Raw genomic sequence first — 24,645 nt, forward strand, 5'->3', positions numbered from 1 at the left:
GTAGAGAAAAGTCTATTCGTTGTTGCTGATCACAAGACTAGTTCTTGCACTACGTGAGTCTTGTACGAGAACCAGCATAAAACTATTTGCACTTTACACACAGTAGAAAAGTGTAAAGTGTGTTAACTGTCTGACAGCACTAGGGTTTCCCCCAACCGGGAATTGTATATGCTGTTTGTGCATCACAGTACTCTGTGGAGGTCTGAAATTTAAAATTGTGTGGGAAGTGGACTCTGTTGTTCGAAGTAGTCTACTCCCCCCCGCCCCATTTCTGAAGTCGGGTTTTGCTGTTCTTCTGACCATTTAGCTGTTAGGCCCCTAATGGGACCCACACTTTGCGACGAGGAGCAGGACAGCCACCCAGATTTTTAAGTACTCTGGCAGGCCGGTCACCTAGTTTCCGAAGATTTCAGTGGCAAAGACCTATAAAAAAAAGAGGGGAGCATTGCAATAAATTTACAGCCAGATTGGGGGGTATATGTTTAAGTGAGACGGGGTCAATTAAGTTACTTAGACATACTTGGTAAGGTAAGTTTGAGTAGGGGGAAGAGACTGAAGGCTAGGAGGAACAGATAGATATAAAGGGACAATAGAGGCATCCCCATGAAGATCAGTGGGCACAGGCCCCACCAGGAGAAGAGGGCAGCAGGGTGGAGACGGGAACCGTTCACTCCCCCTGCCCGGGGATGAGGATTTATAGAAACCAGGTTAGGGCACCCGGTTTAGATCGTCAAATAGCAGGTCAGATTAAAGATGGTTAAGAACACCCCGCCTGGGGGACTAGAAGGTTTCATTCCATTAGTTTGTTTGTCATACTTCATTTGTATTTCCAGTCCTTCCATTTGATAGTTTCGGTTTTGGTGAAGAGTCCTGTACTACTTGGGGAATTGTGGGTAGTTAGTTCTGGTCCATCAGACATGAGGCTGATTTGATAATTTTTGCTAGAATATTTATTATTGTAATAAGTTTGATTTAAAATGTGAATTCAAGTAATTACTTGCTTTTTATTTACTTTATTGTGAAAAATGTTTTTTTTTTGGAATACCGGTTTCATAAATTAAAATTACCCGTATTGTAAGCCCTAATATACACTCACCGATATATGAATTCTAATCACCGACTTAATACTGTTGGGCCATTTTCAGAGATTCTTCTTCTTCACATAGCTCCCTGAGGAGCTATTGTGGTTGCCAACAAATTCTTCCAACTACATCGATCGTGTACTATGAGTCGCATCGCAAAGTATCATGCCCAGTTCACTGATCACATCCTTCTATCCAGTTGCAGGTCTTCCTCTGTACCTCTTCCCCTCGGTTTTTCCTTCCATTATATTCTTCACCAGAAAGCTTTTCCAAAAAACTTGAGTTTTCTTTTGTTGATGCAATGAAGAATTTTAGGCCTGCCAATTTTATTCAATACCCACTCATTTGTTCTTCAATCTAAGATATATATATATACGCAGTATTCTCCTGTAACACCGCATTTCAATTGCCTCAATTTTCTTCCTGTCAACTTTTTTCAGATTTCATCCTTCACATCCATAAGTGGCAAGTGGAAAAATTAACTAATCGTTGATTCTCAGTTTCGTCTTTAGGGGCAGATCATGATCTCTCCATAATTTTATCAGATCAGCGACCAACATTTTAGCAATTGCCTGTCGACTCTTTACATCGTTTGAGCAGTCACTATTTTCATTTTCACTATTTTTATTCTTGACTCTAAGTAATCAAGATTATCACCAATCACTATAATTTTAGTTTTACACATATTCAGAAACAATCCTTTTTTCTTACTTGCTTCACATACTCTCTTCAGTTTCTTTAAGACGATCCTTAGAATTACAAATTAGCACAATATCTGCGATGTTGTGCTAATTCAGATTCAGTCCTCCAATTTTGATGCATCTCTAAATTTTCCAAAGCTTCACGCATGATATCTTCGGCATAAAGATTAAAAAGGTGAGGTGACAAAATACAGCTCTGCCTGACACCGTTACTTATTGTGAAAAGGTCTGTTTCCCATGTTCTTTCTCTTAGTTCATTCCTGTTCCTGGTACAGAAGCTTAATCAGCTGAATTATGTGGACTGGTAAACCCATAACAGTCATCGTTTCCCATAATTTCTCATGTTGAACACAATCAAATGATTTTGCATAATCTATAAAACACAAAACGACTGGAACATTGAATTCTTTGCATTTTTCTATAATCAGTCGTAGGCATAAGATCTGATCTCTGGTTCCTCTACCCCTTCTGAAACCTGCTTGCTCTTCTGGCATTTCTTCTTCAAGTTTTCTTGAGATTATTTTCAATATGATTTTAAGAAGAATTTTGCTAGCTTGAGAAATTAGACTAATAGTCCTGTAATTTTAGCAAATTTTCAGATCTCTTTTTTTTGGTCAGGGCATGAAAACTGATTTCTTCCAATCTATGGCCACTGTCCCGTTTCCCAAATTTTTACAATCATTTAGCTTTAATAAATTCCGCTGGGATTTCATCAATTCAGATGACTTGCCACACGTTAGTCCTTTGATGGCTTTTTTGACTTCTTCCTTCAATGGAACTGATTCAATATCACACTCTTGAAAAGGAGGCGGGCAGCAGATCATTAGTGCTAGCAGGTCCTCGGAAAAGCTGCTCACAGTATTCTTTCCTGTTAAAATTTCCCCTTTGGAGTCCTCAAATAGTTTGTCAGAACTTTTGTCTCAAGGACTTAATAACATCATACATCTTTTTAGTGTTGTTTTGTTGTGGTATTCGATTGATATAATCCTGTTTGCCCTGGCTTAAACAGCGCTTGATGACTTTGCTTAGTTCCTGATACTCTTCATTTCCTTGTACACCCTGGGCTTTTGCAGTTCATTTGCAGAGATAGCAGCTGCTATTCACCATTGCATTGACTCCACTAGAGATTTAAATGGCCATTAATAGCAATTAATTAATCCAGGATCTTTTTTTCCCTAAGAAATAGAGGTCCTGCAGTGCAGATAAATCCAGTGAGAAAATTCATTATAGATAAATTTCGTTATACAGAGAATCTTTTTTATTGGAAATTATCTACTTAAAAAATGAAAACGTACCTACCTTTATTTTTAATGTGTTTTATTTCAAAAACATACTTATACGTATTACATGGTTACAAAAGTTTTTCTTTTGCTCAGTACAATTGAAAAATGTTTCAAAGAAAACCTAACATTTACTCAGAGCATTAAAAAACATTATCAGGAACATTTTCTCAAAACTTGAACCATTTTTTTTGCGCGTTGACATTTATGGGTTCTGATGCGTCTTCAGTGTAATGGTTAATATCTTTGTGATCATGGTAGCGTCTAATACCGTTCAGCAATATTTCATCTTCATTTGGATGGTCTGTTGTAGCCAGATCTTCATCGACATTATCATAACCTTCCAATGTTATAAGATTTTCGATTTTTTCAGATGATTTTCATAACTTCCAAGGTTTTTCAATTGTGGACCCAGCAGTTCGTCCGATCGTCATTCGACTTCTGTATAGAATACAAATCACGTTTTCGAAAAACAAATTTGAATTGGGTATTCATTGACATCGTTTGTCCAAACTTTTGCCAGTTTAGAGATGCAATGTCTAAGGTAATTGTAACTTTCAAATTTCTGTGTTCTTGTAATGCATTGATAATCTTCGTTAATAATGACTTGGTCCATTGGCTGGAGTTTTGATGTTACATTTGGTGGTAAAAATAACTTCACGCTTTTAACCCATTAGCAGCCATAATTGAATTTAAAAGAAAAACGCCATTTTCTCACTTAATATCAGCAAAAAGCATTCAAATGAAGACATTGTAAAAAAATTTATTCAAAAAAACTCCCTGGTTACAGAAAAAAAGTACGTCCCATTTTTGGGACGTTGGCTGAGAATAAGAAATATTTAGCAAATTAGACAAAGGGGAAAAAAAAAAAAAAAAAAAATATATATCCAAAATCAAACAATGGTGTTTTTCATGTATCAAACATATAATAATAAAAAAGTCATTTTGTGTGAAAGGGAACAAAACATGTCATGTAGGGGGTACATCACATTTGTTAGTCTCTGTTTTTTTACCACATAAAGCACATCGTTGTGTCGTTATTGGAACTACCAAATGTTCATTGCCATCAAATCTCACGTCCACCTAGAAGTTTAGACTTTTGTGGACCCGGCCTTTTTGAAGCAGAAGTTGTTTTAGAAAGGTAGGCCAACACTACTTTCCTGCGTACATCCAGAAGCGATACATTTTCTTGAGAATTTGTAATTTGATACAATCTCAAAGTGTTGACAATGCATATATCTAGGAGTTGTGTGAATAATGGCCACCACAATTTTTTTGAACGAATTTTGATTCTATAAAGTGAAACTTGCTTATCTAACATGCCCACTCCACCCATATGTGAATTATATTCTTGTATGACCTTTGGTATAGGAATTTGAATTTGTACAGTAGACCTTCCCCGGTCTACTGAAAAATGGCATATATTATTAACCAGAAGAATATAAAGCAAACACATTAGGGAGAAAAATTAAATAAATTGATTGGCTGATGCAGAATAAGTAGTTCCTTTCATTGTTATATCATTTCAACACTAATACCTGGGCATTATTGAAATAAGAAGACAAACCATCATGTGTGTTTTAACACACGATTACTGGATTGTTTTGGTTTCCTTCCACCAGACTTGTTTCTACAAATGACAACATTATAAAGCAGTGATCTGAATCGTGAATAGTGCTGTCAAGAGACAGGTCTTTAATATTATATTGTGGAGAGATATTTGTGGATATGTTGCTGCAAATGTCGGGGATGGAAACAAATAAAAATTTGCCTATATATGGGTGCTGACTTCTTATATATTTATTTATAAATAAATTTGAATTTCATTTTGGATAAATTAAACAGTTGTTGTTGCTGGCAGGGCTGCACCTCTGCTTACTGGGATGTTAATTACTTTAATGTTGAGATTTCTGCTATCAGAATATGTGAATATTGTGCCCCATTCTATGCTTAGTAGCACTGTGCACTGTGGGAGATTCCCCAGGAGTTTCTCAGTGGAGAGGGCCCATAATACCATAACCTTTGCAATCATGTGAAAGACAGAAATGAGATTTGTGATGTCAAACATCACCTTGTAGAAGATTCTTTGGTGGGGAGGGGAGCTATCAAAGGAGAGGGACTGAGATGAATGCTGAAACCAAATGTGTCTTAAAACATTCAAATGACATGGCCATATGAAATGTCATAAATTACATTCTCGGGTATAGGAGATAGGGATATGGTGGAGAGTAAAAAAAAAAAAATTACAGACAGAAGTCTGATGTCAAAAGTTTGAATTTTGTTCAGATGTGTGCTCTGCAAAGCAGAACCCACATATTAGTCTTGCAAGATCAATAGCAAGACTAATAATTTTATTTCTTCTTCTGATGGGAGGTACCTGTAAAAAACATCTTTCCCCCCATGTTAATACCATTGGAGATATACTAAGTTATTATTAGTAGAGGTCCTCTTTGCTGATGAAAACCTGAAAGTTTGTTTTATTTTTTTTTTTTTTTTTGTATTCCATATTGTTCTGAGATGCTAAAATATATTATTTTTCTTCTTTCCAATACACTTATAGCTAGTCAACGTTTGTTGCCCCATCTATCGGCACATTTTACATGCTGAAAACGATTTTTTTTTTTCTTATTGTTAAAATATAGTTTTTCCTCTATGTTGATACATGCAATAGTGATTTACCTTCTTAAAAGGCAATTTCACAAAGTTTTTTTAAAACTATTGATAATTTTCTCTAGTAGTTAAGAAATGACAGACACAATATTTATAAAAAAAATTTTTTTGTATTGATACTTTCAAATCGAAAAACAAAAAATATATACAAAAATTACAATAAAGCGGTCAGGAATATATTCACATCATTCGCACTTGCTTCATTTGTATCGTTTGCTATTCTCTCTAACTCCAGCTTCACCAGCTCAAAGCCCACAAAGAAGTAGCATTATACCTGCCACCAATACTCCTGTGCATCTTGTTCGTAAAATTCCGTAATCTGGAAAAGAACAAGATGTTAGAAGATTACAACAACCCACGTGTAGTGGGCAATTTCAGTGGTGCTAATGCATTACAAAAACATACAAAGTCACCCACGCATGTCGTGAAAGAGTACTTGGCATCTCAACCGACTTATATGACACAAGCCACAAAGAGTTAATTTTTCTAGGAACAAGAAAATAGTTCCGGGACCCCACCATACATTTCAGTGTGACTTAGCAATAGTTTCCAAACTGTCTAAAGGGAATATTCTATTTGCTCGTTTGTATAGATGCATTTAAGGTACGCCTGGGTGAGAACATTTAGAAATAAAACTTCAAAGCAAATGGTAAGGGCTTTCAAGTCAATTTTCGAAATAGAAACACCTTTCAATGTTAACACTGATCAGGGCAAAGAATTTACAATTAAAGGTGTAAGAGCATTTTTAAGTCTCTTAACATTAATTTCTATACTAGGTCAGGAAAAAAAAAGAGGTTGCCATAGCTGAATGTTTTATCTAGACTCGCACAGAGCAAACAGAGCACCACCTTGCTGATGTATTAATTTCTGCTTTGTTTTAAAGGCAACTTTTTAATTTGCAAGCACTCTGAGCAACTTCTTGCACTGTAAATTGTTTCTCTCAAAGGAATGTTACCTTTGATCAAATTTTTACAAATCTCACAAAGAGAATTAATCTGAGCAGAATTTGGGGTATTCAAAAGAGCAGTAGCATAAATGACTGTCCCCTTCGTTTGGCAAAACACGTGTGTATGCAGCTGTAACCTGTCATCAGTCTCCTGACAGAAATGAGACAAATATGAGTGCGGATCACGTGTAGTGTCTTTATATTTTTATCAACAAGAACATGTGATCTAACAGAGAACACTTGGGTAGCTAAGATGCGAGATTTGTTGGGAGTCTCGGGATTTTTAAAAACAACCAAGTAGTGGGAATTCAAACTTATAGTGCGGAACTGAATGCCTTGAAGGAATACGTTTTGTGTTAATAAAATCAAACTCAGATTTCTATGGTGTAACACTAGAGTACTCTTTTGCTTGGTTTTTGAGATTGCCTAAGACAAGTAAATTGTTTAGTCTAGGGTCGAATTCAGGAATGTTTAAACCCTCTATGAACTCGATTTGCAGATAGCATAGAAACTTTTCGTGGGGCTCTGAATAGCAATACATAATTCTTTGAGGTTGAGGGGAAATTAAATTGACTGTTTTCCAGCAGCGACAAAAACAAATGTCTTTCCACACTGTGTTGGTTCGCTCACTATTGCTGTAAATGGATGTTTCATCATTGTGTAACTGGTTGTGCGTGAGTCTGGGCTAGCAATGATAAAGACAGGTGGTCTCCGGACAAAAAAATGTGTTGTCCCCTTTTTGAAAAGGCTGAGACTTCCCTGTTTATCATAAATTTTCAGATTAAAAAGTAATTAATGATACCTTGGAAACAATCTATTCCTGCATTTTTAAAAATGCAGGAATAGATTCCCAACTCCCATCATCATATTGAAAGGGGGTGTGTGCTCGCATTCCCCCTCCATTCACACCCATTACAAAGTGATGGGTGGGAGGAGTGCCACACTCCCACCTGCATGCCCAAGGGTCGTCACGAACATGGCAGAGTAAAGAAGAATGGGGAGGTACATGCCCACGTGCCCTTGCCAACATCCAAAAAAAGGAGACGTCACCAGGGAAGCCACCAAAGACTGCTTAGTGTCAAAACATGGGGATTTCACAGGAATTTCTAACGCTGACAGTTTGCTGTTTAGCTTTCACTGGGTGTCTTGGAAATACCCATAAGGGTAGGTGCGTGTCGTCTCCAACCACATATTTAATGAAAGTAAAGCCAAACTTTTTTGTTATGGAGGTCTCAAGGAGATGAGAAGAGCGTTTCTCTCTGGACAGAAACGTCATGTTGGCCTTTTGCTGCAGCTGTCATAATGTCCAAGTTGACTACACATGCATTCCTGCATTAAGAGTCACATCACTGCATTTCGTCACCATTCTTCTCCCTTGGGTCCAGAGGGAGTAAGACCAGCGGAAGAGAACTCGACGATGCGATCTCTGCATAGTTCATCCATCAGCTCTCCAAGTGAGTGACTGATGGGTGGACTTTCATTACCAAGTTTATGCGTCCAGATTAAACTATTAGTGTCACAGCAAAGAATGCATTGGCGTAGAGGGGCCATAGCCTTGTAGAGCTTTATCCGGCCATAGAAAGCAAAGGAGCAATGACTCCATCCCCCTGACAGTAGGGTTCCTCCGTTCCCTCAATAAGGGAGAATCTAACTAACATTATTCCCTCTGATACCAGCATGTCCTTGTGAATGATTTTGGTATCATCCAAGTAAAGCTTTACAAAGCTTTCATGTTACATGATTTTGTGCTCACCCTATTGGTTCTCGTTGCGAATTGTCCCCAGAGAGAATTCGAACAAATTTTTAGCAAGTTCACACTTTGCTGGGTTCGTCTTTAGTACATGCCTGTCCATAGTGACGCACTCTTTACTCTTAAAATCATAGATGTAAGCATCAGGGTTGACCCCCTCTGACCATCCTGATGCCTCCGTGTTTGATCAATCAACGTGTTTGATTTTTAAGGTGTCTAATGTAGCCACCAAATAAACATAACTCTATTCAAAATGCCAAACTTCGTGGATTTCATTATTTTTCTAACCACTCTCAATTGCCAGGTAAAACTTGGCTGTACAACAGATCCCTAAAAAGCTCCTGTCCTCGTGGTTACACGTGGGCAACATCTGCTCGGCACAAGCACTGCATAGATTAGATCATGATCTTATTGGTGCATTAGCATCTAAGGCTATCATGCACCAGGGGATAATTGTATCTGTTTAAAAATAGACATTGCATAGTGGGAACACTAGCTTGCCATTGGGAGGATGTGCAAAAACTGCTTCTCGGGAGCAGTCACCATGGATTATACCAAAGTATACATTGTGACTATAGTCAAAGTCACTAGAATGACTTTAGGGTGCCGTATTTGCAAACCCACGGATACGAGCAGAAATCCACATAAATCTCCGTGTTATCTGCCACCTGGTGGTAGTTTAAAGAATCAACTCTGCTGCCTCTGAGTTGTGAAAGCTTCAAGTCTTTCATGCTTGAGTCATTTTTCTGTTGGCTGTCAAATTGCATTCCCAGATAGACACCACTTCATACCCTTGAGCCTCAATGAAAGACTTAAGGTCCATGGTTTCATTGAACAGGAATCCCATCATTTTGTTTCTTTGTGTTAGATCGAACGAAAATATTTCTTACACCTGTGACAATAACAGCCGTTTTAATGTTGTTCTGTTGTTCCAGCCATGAAATCCAAGCCAATGCTTTCCTACTCTGTTTCTCCCAATGTACCTGCCAGGTGGCAGGACTGCCATCGTGTTTGGTTCTAAAAAGTTTCTGACAAAGATCTTGCCACATGCACCGGCGATAGTAATGTCTTGACAGAAAGGATCAACTTGCGAAACGGCTATAAGGAGAGATCAAAACTTGTTGCACGAATCTCGCAATACCCTGATATCATCGACAGCATATGCCAGGAGCTCATACTTCAGGTTGTAGGTCTTGCATGACTTCTCTTTGTACCATAACTCGAATTCCAGCTTAAAATATCTTTGATCGGGCAATGCACCTTCATAGCCTTACGGACCTCAGGCAGCTCAAACATTGATGGCAGTTTTCAGAGTGGAACTGAAAGAAATAAGTCCAAGAGGACTATATTCACAACAAGGTCAAAAAGACACCCAAAATCTTTGAACCGTCGCAAATAACATATGGTGCCATGTGTTTTGAGTGGAGGTAAGAAAGAAAATAGCTGTCAAAACCATGAAGGTTATGAGCAAGTACCCTTACATTCTTATACGCTGCCTCCATGCTGCTAAGTTTTCAGCTGTCTCTGCCTAATTTCCTGGTTTCTCGGGCTCCTAACAGTTCATCTAAAAAGTTGTCATGCAATCTCGACCCCAGTACACACATTCCTGGTCGCCAAAGGAAGCAACGCAGAGCACAGCAACGTGTTCTCCGTTTAGTAAGATCGTTTATGTATCAAAAATAAAAAGAAACTGTTATCAAAATAAATTTTTTTGGTCCTCCATTTTTTGTACAAAACATTGAGCTTTGTGTGCAGTCTTACAGTAGCTACGGTATTCAGAATAAGTGCATTTGTGCATAGTGTTAGTATGAAAAGTGCACAGACAAACAGGGCAGTGAACTTCAGAGCAAGTTGTTTTCCCCGTGACTGTCCAAACATTCACTGCCCTTGAAATATCTGTTGAAGGAATCAACACAAAAGGTTGCTTTCATTATGAATGATGCTGGCCCTGCATATTACATAGCCAGATTTTGGCAATTTGTAATGGTTTTTAAACAAAGTGGACAATAATACTAATTATCAAACAGCTTTTAGTGAGCGCACTAGATCATAATGGTAGTCATGATGGAGGAGAAAAATCTGTTTAGCAGCCCTGGTGCCTGATAAGCCACTTCAAATCTGCACTCAGCAGATATGACGGGAGCACTCGCTGAAACAGCTCAACTTCCGCCAAAATACAACTTCCTAAAGCAAACCCTGCAACTTCACATAAATAAGCAGCCCTGGTAGTTTGCATACGCCTTCTATTCTCTCGTACTTGCCAGTAAGTTTTAACACTGTCCTGATGTGCAGAAATACTAAGAGATAGCACTCTTGAAAGACAAACTATCGGTACTGTTCATTTCAATAACAGCTTTTTTTTTTTTTTTTTTTTTCAAAGTCATTCAAATGCAATATTGAACATTTATTTTATGTTCTCAGGACGACTTTGACCCTCTCCCTGGTTAGAAATATTAATCAGAATGACATCCGGACTCAAGTCGTCAGTTATCATGAATATGCTGTTGGTCCATGGCTATAAATGCAGGCATCATGCGTCCAACGTAATTTCAGACAAAGCCACGAATGGCAAATTGATCGGGGATTTTCAGGCTTGGCGTGTCTAAACACAGCCTTACACGTGAAGTTTCCCTGGGTATTACTTCTTCCAGAATTTCACAGAAGCCAGTTAAAAAAATTTATTGCCCTCACCAAACAGGGCAGTATTAATAAAGTAGGTTACGTATGTCTTATAGTGTCTGGTTATTTCTTAATTTTGTTATTTCTCAATACAAAATGGCATAAAAGCATTAGTAGCCCCCAGCACTAATATGATCGCCTTCTCCTTCCTTGGGGGGGGGGGAAAGAAACCTTCAATCTCAGCGCTTTCACTAACAAAAAATTAGACACACTTACCTCCTCGTTAACTCCGACATCCAAGCCTTCTGAGAGCTCCGTACCACCTAGAACCTGCAGACCATCGGTAGAACACCCAGCCAATCCTAATGGATCGTCAGCACTTTCGGGAAAAACATTCATTTGAGATGGGTCAAAGAACCCCGCATTCTGGGGAGGAAAAAAAAAAAAAAAAACCCACAAAAGTAGTGGTTTAAAATACAATTATTGACAATAAATAACTCTAAAATAAAGTTTTAAACTCAATTAAATTTTTTCAGTAAGGAAAAATACACCTGTATATTCCATTTTCTGGCAGAACTCCTCAGCTCTAAGCATATTGGAAGAGAGGGAAAAAAAAAAATTTACAATACAGAATACAAAAAAATAAAAAATCTTTACTTTCAGGTTTTCATTAGCAAAGAGGACCTTTACTAATAATTACTTAGTATATCTCCAATAGTATTAGCACAGGAAAAAAGAAAAAGATACGTTTTCTACAGATACCTCCCATCAGAAGAAATAAAATTATTAGAGTTGCAAGTGATCTGAGCACGCCGTCAGGCCCTGCAAAGCAGAGCCCATACCTCATGTTAGCATGTGGAATTGATGGGATTTTTGGGGGTGTTGATGACTGTCAGCTTCCCTTTGCATTCGTTGGGGATGAGAATTGAACACGACAATCTTTTAATATGTATCTATTTATATAATTTTAATGTAGTTTTTAACATGGGACATTTATTCATATAATCGCATAATCCTTCGACTGTGAGGGTTGAGAGAATTTCAGTCCTACATAAATAAAGGTATGAGGTTTCCTCTTACAATTTTTAACTTTAACTTTAGTAGGACATATTGAGCTTTATCGCTCTTACAATCATAAATTAGCAATTCAATCTAACACTTATACGTGAAATTTTGCTGCAAATTCTAACAGGATAAGTCTTGTGAAAGTGCGTGGTACTTGCCTGCATGCTATAACTGAACAGCACGAATAAAGAAAAAGTTAAGTAGAGAGAATGAAAGACTTTAAAATATGGAAAATAAAGAATAAATCAAAAGGAAATTGAAAGCCAGCACTCATGACATAAAGCATAACTGTGAAGTCTTGCACATGGAGCACACTGCATCTAGAAAAAAGGAGACAAACAAAGGCAAAATATTGACAGATATATTTTCAATCCAAGTTGAGAGGAGAAAGCAAATTAGCCATGTACGTACCTATATGACCAAGAGAGACCAGTAGAAGACAAGATTTTACAGAAAACACAAATGAAAACTTGAAACTGACTAAAAAAAAAAAAAAAAAAAAGGGGGGGGGGGAGAATTCTTAACTAAAGCAAAGCAAATTAAAAAGCTGCGAAACATACAAAATTGCAAAATACATGAAATTGGATGGAATGGATAGCCAATACTCATTAAAAGAAGCACAACATCAAGGCTGCATTTGCATTGTCCATATTTAAGAACACCGATATCTTCTGTACTGGTCCTTGATTGTTACAGGCATCCATAGTTAATTTGCTTTCTTCCAAGCAAATAATGTCTGAAATACAAAACAAGTCGTATTTCAGACATTGTTAACTTTGTCATCGGCCATTGTGAGATTCACAATGGCGAATGACAAAGTTATACTCTTCCTCTGTTCTTTTATCATCTTTTCTCTAGTTGAAGTGAGAATAGACATTTTAGCTTCAGTTTGGGAGTCTGCTTTTTTTTTAACCAGTTCTGCTTGTACCACCTTGTGTGAGTCTTCACGGTTGTACTTTCTTTCATGAGTACTGGCTTTCAATTCTCTCAATTTAGTTTATTTGTGCAGGCTATTCAATTATAACATGCTAGCAGGTGGCTGTAGGTGCCTCAAGCATTACCCTTTTGCAGTTTGCATCAAAATTTCCCACAACAGTTATAAAAGTGTTAGATTAAATTATAATCAACTGCTTCGTTCTTTAAGGGAAAGTTGTTCCCTGCTCTTGGTTTAGTCCAAAAATGTCATCAGGATATGTTTCAGAAGTATACCGAAGACAGAGAACCACTTTCTCATTAACTATAACGTTCTTTGGGTTGGTTCTTTATAAACTATAAAGAACTGATGCAACCAAGTATAAAAATCAAATTCTAAAACGAAGTCCATATTACTGTGATCTTGCACCTGTTGTAAGATAATTTTGTTCAGTTTACTCTTTCAACTCAGAAATTGAAATGGCAAAACAAAGGAATGCTAATACAAGAATTGGTGGTGGTGGTGGAAGAGAATTATAAAAGCCAACTCTTTTATGAACTTGAATAAAGTAAACCTCATTTTCATTAGCATTTTCTTTATAAAGTTTTTTTTTTTGTAGTTGTTGGCACGTTGGCTTCTGTGGCCATAATGCACCACCCAAGGTTTTTGCAGTACTTTGATCCAAGCCCAAGATGGGATTCGAACCCGCGACCTTTGGGTTGCTAGGCAGGCACTTTACCCACCCAGCTAGCCCGGTCGGCTAAAAAAAAAAAAAAAAAGTAACAGTTAACTTGTATTTTAATATATTACGCTCTATTTTTAAAATAACATGCAGTTTGCATTAAAGCATGTCATCATTATCCATTAAGCCGTTACTGCCTACAGGCATCCTGCTAGAAAGATAAAATAATTATGAAAGTTATTGCTTTTTCTGTCAAAACCTGCATATGGTATGGTATAATACATTTAATTCCTGCACTTGAGTAAGATCTTATCTTAATTGTCACCACCTGATCTTCTGTGGAGTTCTCGAAATACTCTCCCTTGAACTTGGCACACTTTCGCCACTGTAATACCCACACATTAAATGTTTCTTGCAAGCCACTTTTCGAAAGACTGAGAAGTGCTTCCGTTGTGGCTGCATAAGAAAGTGAAAGGTATCTTCAAAGAAAATAAAAGGAACAGAAGAGAGCGAGAGATATTCTCAGCAATGTTCCTTGTTGGAGTGTAGTCAAGGTAATGACTGCAGTGGTCACATGGTAAACACTGACACATGAGTGAACAGGCAGGAAATAGAAGTAGAAAAGAACAGGGTTCCTTGGGTATTAGAAGGCTTGGAGGAGGTGTATGCTACCTGGGCTAAGGCAGATGCACCAGAGTGAGAAATCCCATGATGACAGAGAAACACATTTGATGGTGCCAGGATGTTATTACTGTTATTATTTGGTTTTTAGGAGCATTAGCAACTAAGACCATATTGCTCCGGGGATATGTGGTGGTCATTCCCTGACCTTTCCGCATCCTCTGTATTTGGTGGATCACGGGCTCGAACCCCGGTCTCATCAAGAAGCGTGTGCTAAGCACTGCTGTTCCTGCCCACCTGGCTAAGGAGGCGCCGTGCCAGCATGAATTCCACTTCTGGATCTTAGAAGGTAGCAATGATCCCACAGAGACAGAAAAGTTCCTGCATAGACAATGACTGCCTGAGCCAATAGCTATCCTGTTCTGGGCAAGTTCAGGGGTCAGCAATGATCTCACATTGACAGAGAAAAATTGCCTGTGGCAGCAGTTAAGAAAGGTCAGGGGGTTAGCAAGGACCACATGTTGGTAAAGATCACCAATGATTCAAAGTTAACAGAACAGTCTGTTAGCATTAGCTAAACATCTTAAGAGATGAGATCCAGAATTTTTTGTTTTTATGCCCTATGTATTCAACAGAATCTTGATACATTATGAAATTTAAAATTTCTCCTATGCTAATTTTATTCCTGACAGACTTCGAAGTCTGTCAGGAATAAAAGTCTATCAAGCCTCGGTGATTTTTATTGTCTCAGCTTATTGCTGGCAAACAGATTTATAATAAATCTTTCAGGAGTTCACTTCTAACTCAGCCAACCAAAATGTTTCCCCCCGAACTCCACTGCCACAGGGTGGACTATAGTGAGAAGACAGGAAATCCCCAGAGTTAACCAATAATCAAAGGCAGGGCAATATTTTCTGTACACAGTGGAGAGGGATACTTGATATAGAATATTTTACACATTTTTTCCCCTTTTTGGGTGGAATTTGGAGTATCAATAAGGAATTGGCACCTGGGGTGGAGTAATGGCATACTAACAAGATTATCAAAGGGATTTCTAATATATTCAAGGACAAATCTTGCAACATCATAAGTTGAATCACCTGGATATTTAGGAGTTAACAAATTTGTAGGTTATTAGCCTGTAGTCACTTATATGGGCAGGAATGAATTGTCGATATTTGATTATTCTGGACAGCAATACAGAAGAGATTGCTCTTCGTGATCTACAATTCACACATTTTATTGGGGGGGAGTTGCCCAGTAGGGTGTTAAATTGGTGATGGCAGTGCCTTCCTCAACACAGAATTTCTGTGAATGTGTCATCCTTATTAACTGTATCAAGGAATACACCACCCTTTTACTTAAATTTTTAATTCTAATATTCAACTGTGGCTTCAAATTAGGTTAAATTACGTTAGGCACAAAAAAAAAAAGCCACCACAGGTAGTAAAAATAGTACGAACTCATTGCATGATAACTTCTCTCTTATTTCTGCAGTTGTTGCCCCTCATGAGTCATCGGGGGGGGGGGGATAACTAACGTACGGGAGAAGCCAATGCTCCCCCTTCCATTTCTTCACCCCATTTGAATAAAAATATGTATATCAGTAAGGGAAAAAGCTCTAACGAGCAATGTCTATTTGCTGCTTGTAGCTGATAACAGATCAGGCCAAATTCTCTGCCTGTGGGGAGGGAAAGGAGAATAAAACACAATTTGAAATATAGAGAGACACCAAAGCTCCAAAATAAGGTTCACCATAAATTGTTGAAAAATTAAAGAGTATAAATGAAATATCACTCCTCGAGTAACTTTTAAGATTAAGCCAGTACTCAAACACACACCATTTGAAAGGCAACTCCCCTTACTACCAATGTAGCTGGGTGCATCACATTACAACATTTTGGGAATGAAGCAATTACTACTTGGGGTTGATGGTTCGCTCCTGAATAATCTATCAAACTTCCTGAAGAACTCAGATTTTTAAAAATACAGGAGGCCCCCGTTATAACGCGGTTCGCTTCACGGTGGTTTGCTATAATGCTGCTCTTATATTATAACCCGTATCTGACTATAATGCTCTTTCACAGATTGCATTTTTGGCATATTTAACGAAATCGTTTCATTTGATGGAGTCGATAGCTTGAAAATGAATAGAAAACAGCATTAGAAATTTTCCCACCCTCGGTGAAATTTTCTCGCAAGCTAATTTAATGTAGTACAGTAACCTGTTACGTAGTTCCGAGATCAACATTTTAAAAAATTATCAAGTATATTGCTTGTAATATTTGCATTATATGCATTTAGCCAAAGACTAATCATCACTCAGTACAGTATTAGACATCGTGCATAATGGACAGTTTACTCGAACATTGTATCATAATTAATGCAACCAACGCAGTTACATTTTCGAAGAGTTAATAATGGCCGATAAGAATGAAAAAGCAACAATGTCTGGACGCAGTACAAAGACTATAAATGTAAGAAAAAAGACTGAATTTTAAAATTAAATTAGACGTTTTGAAGCGAGTTGATTCCGGTCAACGACAAGCGGATGAGTGCCATAATTTAGGACTTGCAAGTTTAACTGTAAAAACAATTATAAAAAAATAAAGAATTAATTTTAGCAGCGAGAAAGATAGCTGTTCCACTGCAAGCAACTAGGGCTAGGCTGGCTATTCGAATTGAAATGGAAAGACATAACTAATTTTATTGAAGATAATATCCAATGCAGAATTCAGTTAAGTTAAATTTTATAAAAGAGAGATTTAGCCAATATGATGATCTAAAGAAAACTCACCTAAAAAAAAAAAAAAATGTGGAACCATTTAAAACTGGTAAGGGCTGGTTGAATAGATTTAAAATCTAGGGAGAAGCCACAAGTGCATATCAAGGAACCGAAACTGTCAAAAAAGAACTTGTTAAAATTATTGAAGAGGGGTGTTAAGTGTTATACTTCTCAACAAGTTTATAACATAGATGAAGCAGGAATTTTGTGGAAACGAATGTCTAAAAGTAGTTTCATATTGAAAGAAGAAAAAAAAACATACCAGGTTTCAAAGCGGCGAAGGATCGGGTGACTTTATTGTTGGGTGGTAACGCTGCGGGGGATTTAAAATTAATACCCTTTTAGTTTATTTAGAAGAGGGCCAACAAAATCGACATTTTTCATGATTAAATTCATGATTTTAATATGTAAGTAGTTACCACATAATTATACACGTATGTAATGCAGAATATTTTATATGTACAAATATTTGAATATTAAATATTTTGACCGACATTTGTGCATCTTTTCACTACCGTTTATTATTGATTAGGAAATATCCTATGGCACCGACCGCAACTTACAAATACATGTTACCTTATGGGAATGTGGCACTCGCTTAGCACGGATTCACTTAGCGCTCTGTTTTTCTGGAACGAATTATCAGCGTTAAGCGGGGTCCACCTGTAATCAATACAAATGTTAATTCACAGTTGCCCAATACACAATGTATACATACAGGATGGTCCATAAGGAAAATTTTGTATAACTGATGATGTTAATATGCACAAGTTTTTTGAAAAATTGTTTATAATCTTTTTCATTTATTTTTTTTAAAATCTAAACACAAGAAAAGTACGAGCCTTACAACGAAGGAAAGGGCTGAAACTGTAAAGTAGCATGCAAAATACGTAAATGCCAAAAAAAGTTGCATGCCAGTTTAAGAAATTTCTTGGACACAAACACTATAAATCAAATTGTGAAGAAAGTTAAAGTTGGAACAGTGCACAATCTGTATCTCGAAAGCAACTGTCAATTTGGAACTAACACCTGTGCCAAAAAGATTACAATTTTGTAGACCAAATGGCAACCATACTGAACAGATATTGTAAATTATTATTATCATTAATTTTTTTTAAGATACACTCTTTCTATTGTGCTAACATTAATGAAATATATACTTAAAACATTATTTACAGTCAAACATGTTCCCTTACTTATGAAGCACCCTGTACATTGGATAAGATACTTATTGGATACTTATGAAGCACCCTGTACATAAGGCTAATGAATAATGAAATGAAAAGCAAAGCATAAAATTATCTGCATTAATTTACAATTTAATTTGCATGGTAATCATGTAATATTTCACTTCAAAATGTGTTTAGCAATAGCATTAGTAGAAAAGCAGTCTTACCTCAACAAAAATGAAAAAAGACCTACTGAAGCTCTCATTCAGCAACTTCAGTGAAAGCAATTGCTGCGGCGCAGAAGGAAAAGATCATTGCTCTTACATTTCAAGAGATGAACGCTGTGAAGAAAGAAACAGTTTAAACAAAAATAAATAAATAAAAAATAAAGTCACATTTAAAGCACTATATATCAGACACACACACACAAGCTAACAGCAAAACAGTTTTTCATATGCATAACTCCAATTCAAGCATTTAGCAAGCCCATTTATATTGTCTTAACTACAAATACTGATTTATTAGTTTTATACATATTCTATATAAAAACTAAAGCTGAAATAAAAATGTTCCAATATTTGAATATGGCTCCAGTTATAATACAAATAAGTATAATACTTATTATGCTATGAATTCTGAATTATTTGCTTACAACTGATGGATGAAAAATTGGCCAATTAATTCATGTATCAAATCTAAATCTGACATGGCTGGTAAACCTTAAGGTTTTGCTTTTCATCAGAGATCCAGAGCATATCTTTAAGAGGTTTACTGCTACAGTAGAGCTACTTGGATTATTTGTAGCTAAATAAACATCAAAATTACTTCAAATTATTCAGTTTCCCATTTTTACCAAGTATGTTATATTATCTTGGCCTAAACAATGTACATTATGAATTCATGAAACAGAAAATTATCAAAGCAATGCACTTTAAATTTGCATGGGTGAACATTTGATATGTATACATTTATTTTTTTTTTATAAAAATAACTCTATATATCTATAGAGCAATAATACAGTTTCCATACTATTGAACAGACACTGAGCCAATAAGAGATCAACAGTCAATGTGTTTGTTGATGTTTCTTGAGTGAAAGAATGCTGGTATTGAACAGAAAAGTTATCTTGTTTACTTCAGGAGAGTTTCAGAACTTTACTACTTAGTTTTTAAAAAAATGTGATTTACCACATAATGGCAGCGAAATTAATTTTGATTACAAGCATCGTATTTTTAGCAGAAATCTGATTTGCTGTTTCTCAGTGTGAAGTTTTTTTATTACCCTGAAGTTTCTTTGCAAGAAACCAAGAGCATAGCAAACATTCTGTGCTCACTCATTTGCAATTTAAATAGGCCATTTCCACAAAGGGATATACCTATAACTACTATGTAGGTGTTTTTTTTTTGTATATATTGAAGAACATTTTCAATATAAAAATTGCATTATTGTAGTTGTGTCCATATAGTGCTAAACAACTATATAATATCAGTGTAGATACACCATAGTTTACCCATAAAGAACTACGTATGTAGTGTAAATGCATCGTTTTAATTGTATCTCATATTGTGGGTGCCTTCACAACAACTGGTATTGCACTATATAGTGCTAAAATAAAGGAAGGCATCAAAGTCTAGTTTAAAAAATTTCTTTCCTATTTCAATGTTTATGATGTTGGTATGCCTGCTCAATGGTTAAATTACCAACAGACATTGAGCTCTGTACAAACACACTACTTACAGAGCTTTACAGCTTGTTAAGGGTTCTATGTACTGACAAATTTCATTACACCCTATTCCATTCAGGTGCATAGGCATGGAGGATGAATGTAAAATGTCTGCTACTGGACAGCATTGTGTTAACAGCAAAATTCAGATGAGGTTGGTTTGGTTATAGTGTAAAGCTGTTTCTCATGGTATGTCCTAGGACCTTTGATAATTGTAGAGGGAACTACTGGATGAACACTGACCCCTACCTTAACATTTTTGACAATTCCATTTCTCCTTATAATATGGAAAATTGTTTCAATAGGATTATGTAACATTCCATAAAGGTCAAGAATGGATAATAGAGATGAATGTACAAAAGTTTAAACTGAAACTTTAAGCACAGACTCCCAGACTCCTATTTCAAATCGTAAAACTGAAAGCACAGACTCCTATTTCAAATCGTATGGGATGAATCAAAATATTGGACAAAGGCCAGACTAACATATACCATATTAGTAGCTCCAATGTAGGGCTATGCCTGATGCAGTATATTCAGTGGTGAAAAAGCTACCCAAGAGGGTGATATGTGCCATAGCAGTCAATGGGATGGGAGCAGAAATCAACACTACATGAGTGGCAGTGATGTCAACGTGAAACCAGTGTTACTTTTCGGTGGGTGGTCTATTTAATGTCATATGGATATTTTAAAAATGTCCATTATCTGCAAAGAAAAATATATCGGAAATACCTTAATGATTCAGTTTCACTTGTCCATCCTCCCATTCAACTTAATGGCTACAGCCTCCATACCCAGTTCATTAAATTGTAAAGCTGAGATGGCAAATATGAATTTGTCATTCTTTAAAACTGTTGCAATTGCTAATGTCTGTTCAGCATGTTACCTATATAGTAACCTGCTAATTTTGTAAACTCCTATATACATTATATAATTATTTTGAAAGATTCTTGTCAGTTGATATTCATTCAACTATGCATTAAAAAAAAAAAAAAAAGAGTCAAGTGGACAACCAGCATGGAGGCTGCTCTGAATATCTATGTCCACCATCCCATTAGGAACAGGTTCTCAATGGTTGGTATACCTTGTTTAGAAAACTGCAGAGAAGAAAGGGATCACTGAAAGAACTTCCCTTCTTGCACATCTGCTCTTCAACCACATTTAGTAAACACACACATACTAATTATCAGTGTAATATACAATGAACTTTCTGGAAAGAAAAACAGGATGCATTACCGAATGTTAAAATGCCAGCCAATAAAACACAAAAGAAGAAAAAGCCCAACCTCTGAGTAACACTACCCAAGGTAGTAACCTGTTTCAATGATTAAAAACTTTCTGGCTAAAAGATTACTTCCTACAGCCCAGTCTATGGTTCTTTATTCTTGGTTTAAATTTATGTCCCTTCTCCAATTCTAACATTTAATACTATGAAAATTTCTCCTTTATTATTATTTTACTATTCATCTCACAGCTTTACGAACCAGAATTACATTTAAGGTATCTAGCCAAAGCCCACACGTCAAGTCTCTTCTTATATGACACCCTTTAACCAATATCATTCAACCAGTTGCTAGTCTTTAGAACTTCTCAAGAATCTCAATGCCCTCTTAAGGTATTGCCTCCACACTTGGACACAGTACTTCATATACAATCTCACAACTTCCTCATACAGAGACAGTATAATCACCCTACTTCTAACAGCAACTGGTCAATAAAAAGACAGGGGCATTACGGGTCTTCACTGTTGCTTGTCTAGACTCATAAAAGCAATTTTTTTAATCCACACTTTGGAATTGAAATTAAAATTCACTGGTAACATATGCATTAGATGTAGACATAGGATTGTTCATCAGTACAGCAGCATGCTTTCAAACGTTAGCACTGTTAGTATTTATCTATCTGGAGATTTCTGTTTGGATTGCCTATTGCACACCAAGTTAAAGAAACATTGAACAGTTTTTGTTCATAAAAATGTCACTGCTGTCTAGACATGGCTGCAAAGAGCATTTCCAAAGTTTCAATAGAATAGAAAGAGATCTGAAGTTTTTTCCACCTAGATGAATATCCTCTCACACTCAGCACTGCTATAAGGAATTGTAAAAGTGCCAAGCATTACTTCAAATAACATCATATGCAGGTGAGTCAAAATTATATATAAATACTTTTATATTCCGTATTTGAGAAGTTTATTGATTTCCATTTCCATGAGAAGTTTATTGATAACCATGAACAAGAGAGGGTTTTGAATTATGCCAGATGTTTAAAATGGCTGCCACCATAATGCATATATGAACATTATTCCAACATATGGTGATGCACATTTCTTACTGCAGGAATTGCATCATTAACAATTAAATAAAACTCTGTCCAGTAACAGAATTTATGAGGTGTCATTGTCTAATGTGATGGGAAATCGCACCCATGCACTGATCGTTAGAAGTAAACTTTTTTAGAGTAAGGTGAGGATTTTTGTTGGTTGAATATTCCTTCACCTGGCCACATTATTACATCTTGAAAAACCACCAGCTTCACTGTTCTGACACAAACTTGTACTCAATCAGGACCATCTTTCTGAATTGCACACAACAGCCAAAGTACAAAAGGTTTAAACTTCTTGGCCTCCAAGATTCTCATAACCCAACTGACTCAAATGCAGTTTCTCAGAAACACTGCTATGTTCACTTCTTTGTTGACTGGTCATATGCACTTTTAATGGATTTGATGTTCTTTTTAAACCAATTCTTTCCTTAATAAGGTTGTAAAAGATTCCATATTCTTCAACTTATCACAGAGGTATTTTTTGTATGTTGGCACTTCTGTACCATATTAAAGGTTCCACACATGAGCCTTTTAACATTTATATACTTCCACTGCCTGTTATGGTACACCAAAAAAGCTAGAGAGAAAAATTACATTGACTGACTTTTTATAGCCGGGTTCCAGAAATGTCCCAATTCTTCAGAATACACTTTCTTTTTTCAAATGTTACTTTATTCTCTATACTCAGTGGATCGCCAGTTCATCTTCAGCATAATTAAAACTTAAAACAACTTTAAATCCATTGGTCAGTTACTGTCTTATATTGGTACCAACACCATCAAAGGAAATAATTTAAAATTTCAGCAAAGCTACAGTCAGAATGGCTCTACATCCAGCCAACTCTTTTTTTCTGATGTATGTTCGGAGTGTAATAGGTAACAGTTTGAATTATAAAATAATGGAGAGGGGATCAGTGGCCATGCTTTGATGCAGCATTTCTCAAACTGTGTTCCACGGAACACCAGTGTTCTCTGAAAAATCGCAATTAATAATTAAAAAAAATAAAATAAACAAACTATTATTAAAATAAATGATCATGGATTTGTGGTTGAAAAAAGGAACTTTAAAACAAGAAGCAAAGTACTTCTAGTAGTGCAACTGTGGTCGATGAAAACAAACACAATATTGTCACACTTCAAAGTGAGGATGAACAAACAGTAACCTGAGCTTTAAAACGATCAGTTAATTTTATCAATTTACACTCATGTGGCAGCTACAATAATCTTCATCAGCTAAAAAATAATTAGTCTGGCAAAGTGTTTAAAAAAAAAAAATAGTAGTATCACTGCATTATTATTACACTGTCATGTGGGACTGGCCATGTGTACTTCATCCTCATTATCATGGTTTAACATTCTGTTCGTCTACTAATCGCTTTCCCCTCAAACTGTCCACAGAATGCCATTACATCGGAGTAATAGCAATTTGAAAATTCAATGAACACAGAATGGAAATGTGAAAGTAAAAATAGCAAGCAGAATGACAATTTTTCAAATTGCGGCTCGATAATATGATGGAAAGTAAGGGAGGGAGAGTGGCAAGCAGATGAGATACACATCATGACACGTTATTGCATGGCAAATCCCACATGACATTGCAGTAATAATGCAATACTATTATTTAAGCACTTGTCAGACTTGAATTTTTCATTTGATGATGACTATTGTCAAACACCATCACAGTGCAGACGGTCTGCAAGAGTAGCTCATGGTGTCTTGTCAATTATATACAGGAATTTTTCTAGCAGGGATAAGGGAGTGATTAACCCCTTGTATAAGGCCACATCTTGAGTACTGTACACAAGTCTGACCTCATTTTAGGAAGGATGTAGAGCTGCTGGAATGAGTACAGAGAAAGGCAACAAGATTAGTGAATGGAACAAATTGTTGCTCTTACGAAGAAAGGCTTAAGTTTTGCAAATTAGTGCCTGGAGACTAGGCACCTGCAAGGTGATCTGATTGAGGTGTATAAGACCTTGAACGGTTTGAGCAAGCTCAATGTTGATGGGACATAAATTCAAATTGAGGAAAGACAGTTGTAGAAGAGATGTGCAGAAATTTGCCTTTAGTTAGTGGGTGGTTAACAAACTTCCATCTCTTGTTGTAGAAGTGGACAGCTTAAATAAATTCAAGGCAGAACTAGACAAACATTTGGATTAAATCTTAATATTTTTACTGGAATTATCTTTTATTTTATTCTTATAGTTTTTAATTGCACAGTTTCTACAATTTTAAATTGTGTATTTATGTTTATTCACATAAGTGAATAAACAAATTTGAAGTGTGGTCAGTGCTGAACAAATTTTATCTTGGAGGGTT

The 24,645-nt window shown here is 36.4% G+C and overlaps 1 protein-coding gene across 1 annotated transcript in view; it reads right to left on the reverse strand.

Moving 5' to 3' along the window:
* Window positions 1–5,942: 5,942 nt before the first annotated feature.
* LOC150091952 (uncharacterized) overlaps window positions 5,943–24,645 on the reverse strand; it is a 64,104-nt gene continuing 45,401 nt past the window's right edge. Inside the window, exons 6-8 of the transcript XR_016547193.1 lie at window positions 18,511–18,624; window positions 11,325–11,474; window positions 5,943–6,052 (exon numbers count right to left, since the gene is read on the reverse strand). The gene's annotated coding sequence lies outside the window, so the exon portion shown is untranslated. The remainder of the gene's footprint in view (window positions 6,053–11,324; window positions 11,475–18,510; window positions 18,625–24,645) is intronic.

The sequence above is a fragment of the Mastigoproctus giganteus genome, chromosome 1 (assembly GCF_048544385.1).
Source record: "Mastigoproctus giganteus isolate SK-2022 chromosome 1, ASM4854438v1, whole genome shotgun sequence".
NCBI lineage: Eukaryota > Metazoa > Arthropoda > Arachnida > Uropygi > Thelyphonidae > Mastigoproctus > Mastigoproctus giganteus.